General features: G+C 29.9%; 1 pseudogene; it reads left to right on the top strand.

Moving 5' to 3' along the window:
* The first annotated feature begins 2,677 nt into the window (after positions 1-2,677).
* LOC128288791 (photosystem I assembly protein Ycf3-like) lies at positions 2,678-4,748 on the top strand (annotated as a pseudogene).
* The last annotated feature ends 252 nt before the right edge of the window (positions 4,749-5,000 follow it).

The raw sequence follows: 5,000 nt of genomic DNA, 5'->3' as shown, positions 1-5,000 counted from the left end.
ACTATCCTATATAAACATAATAACTAAAAAAATAAAATGAAAATTGAATTTATTCATTATTAAAATGAAAATGAAATTAATTATTTTTTTTATAGTATAATAGCTAGAACTAATTATTTCTATTTAATAACTAGAACTAATTATTCCATTCATTTCTATTTCGAATTGAAGATAATTCAAATTTTGAGTCTAAAAGAGTTTCATTCTAATTATCTAGACTTATAACGTTTCATTTATATAATCATAAAATATATAACTGCATAAAAGATTTTGACTCTAATTATCTCTATTTAGAACTCTAAACTAAATAGAAATAAATTTAATCTAGATTAAATCTATTAAATCGATCGATTAAATGAAATCTATATAAAAATTTTCTATTTCTATATAATTTAGATGTAAAATATACTAAAATATAAAATAAACTAGAAAATAAAATGGAGTCAGTAATATTAGTAATATTACTATATTAATATAAAAGAAATATAACTAAGATATAAAAAAGATATTAAATATATTAAATATATAAAATATATAGATAAATAATAAATATATATATAAAATTTTAATTTAAATCGAATTATTAGATTCTATCAACATTAGCTTGAATATTAGATTGAATCTACATTATTATATTAAATATGTTATATTTATATTAAGTTTATATTAAGTATGGCATTAAAATTAGAAAAATTCTAGTTTTTCTAAATTGAGTCTCTAATTCATATTAATAATTCATATTAATTATGAATAACTAATAGATAGTTAATAGATAAGATCTAATAGTTTGCTGAATCCTATGGATACCAAATTTCTATTATTTGAGCCCGCTTAGCTCGGAGTTAGAGCATCGCATTTGTAATGCGATGGTCATCGGTTCGATTCCGATAGCCGCTTTCCTATTTGTTTGCTTTTGCCTTTTTACATAAATGAGAATGTTTTTTTCAAATGAATCATGAAAAAGCTTTCCCTTTTTCTTCCAATTCTTCTTAAAGGTCAAAATCAAATATATAATATATAATAAATTAAATTAAATAATCAATTTAATAGTTAATAGATAAATCAACCAAAAAAGGAAACTCCTTTGGTTTAATTTATTTATCTATTTAATATTATATTCAATTTATTTATATATTATAATTATTTATATATATATTCTAAATATTTTATATCTAAATATTTTATATATTTTATATATTTATATTAATAATATTACTTTATATATTATATATATATTTATTTCTATTTTTTGTATACATTATATACAATACAAAAAAACAAAAAAGTAAAGTATGGATATTGATCCAATTCATCTCATTAATATTTGTAGTACAATCCTTCAGTCGATTTCGCTTCATTTAGTTCAGTTTTAATTTCGGTTTATGAAATTTCAATAAAATTCAAATTAATAAGGAGTCCTTATGTCACGTTATCGAGGGCCCTGTTTCAAAAAAAATACGCCGTCTGGGGGCTTTACGGGACTAACTCAGTAAAGGCTCTAGAGCCGAAGCGATCTTAGAAACCAATCGCGCCCCGGTAAAAAATCTCAATACCGTATTCGTTTAGAAGAAAAACAAAAATTGCGTTTTCATTATGGCCTTACAGAACGACAATTACTTAAATACGTTCGTATTGCCAGAAAAGCCAAAGGGTCAACAGGTCAGGTTTTACTACAATTACTTGAAATGCGGTTGGATAACATCCTTTTTCGATTGGGTATGGCTTCGACTATTCCTCAAGCCCGTCAATTAGTTAACCATAGACATATTTTAGTTAATGGGCGTACAGTAGATATACCAAGTTATCGCTGCAAACCCCGAGATATTATTTCAGCGAGGGATGAACAAAAATCTAGAACTCTGATTCAAAATTATCTTGATTCATCCACCAATGAGGAATTACCAAAACATTTGACCTTTCACACATTACAATATAAAGGATTAGTCAATCAAATAATAGATAGGAAATGGGTTGGTTTGAAAATAAATGGAATTGTTGTCGTAGAATATTATTCTCGTCAGACTTAAACCTAACTAAAATAACAAAACAAGGGTTCTGCCCCCTTTTCACCTGAGTTAAGGTTAAGTAAAGGAAGACAGGGGAATGGGTTTGATTCGGAGATTTTTCTCCTATTCATGTATGATAGATACGTAAGGAGATTTTCATCCCCTGTATGCTATTTTACGTATTCCATATTAAAAAGGAATTGGGAATAGAGAACTAAAGAAGGGTCTAATTCTTTAGTATATGTTCTTATTTGATACATTGTAGTCAGTTACATTGGCGAATTAGGTGAAGGTGCGGAAAGAGAGGGATTCGAACCCTCGGTAAACAAGAGTCTACATAGCAGTTCCAATGCTGTTGCCTTGAACCACTCGGCCATCTCCTACATAATTATTATGGCCGATACCCCGAGCGAATAGCGAGTTACTCATATTAGATTGTTCGATAGGTACGAACAATATCAATTCTAACTAGGAAACTTGCTATAAAAATAGAAAACTTTTCATCACTTTTTTTTTATCACTTTTCTTTAGCCTCCGGGCTCGAAGAATTTTTAAAAATGAATGGGTCTACTTTTTATGTTATTTCGTACTGTATACACTTCCTTTGTTTGTGAGATCATTTTATTTTCAACGAGGGGTAATGAAAAGAGTTATAGAATGGATTGCTACCTATGCCTAGATCGCAGATAAATGGAAATTTTATTGATAAGACCTTTTCAATTGTAGCCAATATCTTATTACGAATAATTCTGGACAACTTGGAGGAGAAAAAGAGGCATTTACTTATTACAGAGATGGTGCGATTTGATTATTATTATATATATATTTTACTTTATTCTCTTTATTCTTTATTTATTATTTACTTTTTTATTTACTTTACCACTCTCAGTCTTAGGAAAAAGACACATTATTCAGAATAGAAAAAGGCTATTGAAAACAAAAAGAAATCTACGCTTGTTGAAGGTGAAGTTTATAAAAGCAATTCCTTCTGTCGTGTATCCCTGATTAATGCAACCTCAGATGCTTCAATTGTTGATTCGAGTATTGAGCGAAAGGTTACACCTTTATGGGTCTGTATTGTGGGTCAACCCTACATACACTAGTACCAATAGGCGGCATAGAGGAAGAAGACTACGCCTAGGAATCAACAACATGAAAACTTTGTTATTAATGATTCCCTTTCTTTATCGGGATCGGAACTAAGAGAAATGGTTGGGACAACAAACATCCATCTTGTTCGTACTTTGGATACCCATATAACCATCGAAGATTGTTGAAGTGACTAATTCCTGGAAATTAAGGAGCGTTGAGAACAAAGAAATTGTTGGAGTTTACTTTTTTATCTAGTACGAACACGCTTGATGGTAAGAAAAGATCTTTGCAAGAGGGTTATTAGAGATTTCTTGTAAAAACATTAGCCCTGCCCAGTTCATAATGACAATATTTCGACCTTTTTTAATTCCATGGATTATTCTCATTATGCACATAAAGGAGGAGCCGTATGAGGAGGAAAATCTCATGTACGGTTTTTTTGGAACGGAGAATCTCTTTGAATCGAATGACGACTGTAACGGATGTCGGCTCAATCCGAAGGAAATTATGCGGAGGCCTTACAGAATTATTATAGAAGCTATGCGACTAGAAATTGATCCCTATGATCGAAGTTATACTATATAACATAGGCCTTATCACACAAGTAATGGAGAGCATACAAAAGCTTTAGAATATTATTTTCGAGCACTAGAACGAAACCCGTTCTTACCACAAGCTTTTAATAATATGGCTGTGATCTGTCATTACGTGCGACTATCTCCACTATAGAAATAAAAAAAGGAAAGAAAGAGCAAATACGCTAGTAAATAAATACGCTAGTAAATAAACACGCTAGTAAATAAAATACTAGAAAAAAAAATAGGCTTTCTACATATTGCATCGTCCAAAAAACGATTTTTATCAGCTGTAACAAAAAAAGAAACTTCATAGAAGTCGAAATATGAAGAAATATATATGCCTAGATACTTTTATTCTATGGATAAAGATCTAATTGATAGAGGAAGCACCGTAAAGATCAATTAGCGAGGTTTTGAGCCGATACAATAAATAAGAACTGCTTATTTATGTCATGATATGAGATAAAAATTAGGAATCGACTTATGTAATAGAGCCGATCCCCTAAGTTATTGAGCAGCGGTGTAGCATCAGATCCCAAAGACAGTAAGTCTTTTTTATGAGGAAGAAGTCTTTTTCAAGGATTCTATATAAATTTCTATATGATATGAAACCGAGATAGTTACCTTTCAGAAAAATCTAACGGACGACAGCCCCGAAATGCCTATGCTTTATTTTTCTGAAGGTGGGAGAAAAGATAAAACTTATTATTAATTTAATCCAAATTAGAGTTTGAAACTCATGTAATTAACCCCTTTGGTTAACCTGAGACAAATCAATAGATCTATGAGAAATCTTCATTCAATTGGATATATGGTAGGGTAAAAAATGGGATACCAAAAGAATTGACTGCCGAGCCGTATGAGGTAGGAAACTCTCAAGCACGGTTCTAAGGGAAGGAATTGAACCGCCTATTTTGACCGGGGAGAACAGGCCATCTGACAGGGGGATTCTGAAATAGTGGAGGCTTGGTTCTGATCAAGCCATTGAGTATTGGAAACAGGCTATAGCGCTTACTCCTGTAATTATATTGAAGCGCAGAATTGGTTAAAGATCACGCGGCGTTTCGAATAAGAACAAGAGCTCTGTTTATTTATTATTATTTTAGTTTTAGGATTCGAAATTGAATTAGAAATTAGAGAATTCTCATTTAATTCTATTTCTATTTAATTTCTATTAAATCCATTTATTTAATATTTAATTTAATTAAATAAATTACGGTACTATTTAAATTATTAAATTCGATTTTCTAGTCAATTTGACTATTTAAATTAAATAGTAAAAAATATTAATTTAATTGGAATTGTTAATTGTGTAATGGTTTGG

Source organism: Gossypium arboreum, unplaced genomic scaffold (assembly GCF_025698485.1).
Source record: "Gossypium arboreum isolate Shixiya-1 unplaced genomic scaffold, ASM2569848v2 Contig00288, whole genome shotgun sequence".
NCBI classification, from domain to species: Eukaryota; Viridiplantae; Streptophyta; class Magnoliopsida; order Malvales; family Malvaceae; genus Gossypium; species Gossypium arboreum.
Note: the sequence above shows the minus strand (reverse complement) of the source record. Positions and strands in the feature narration are given on the sequence as shown.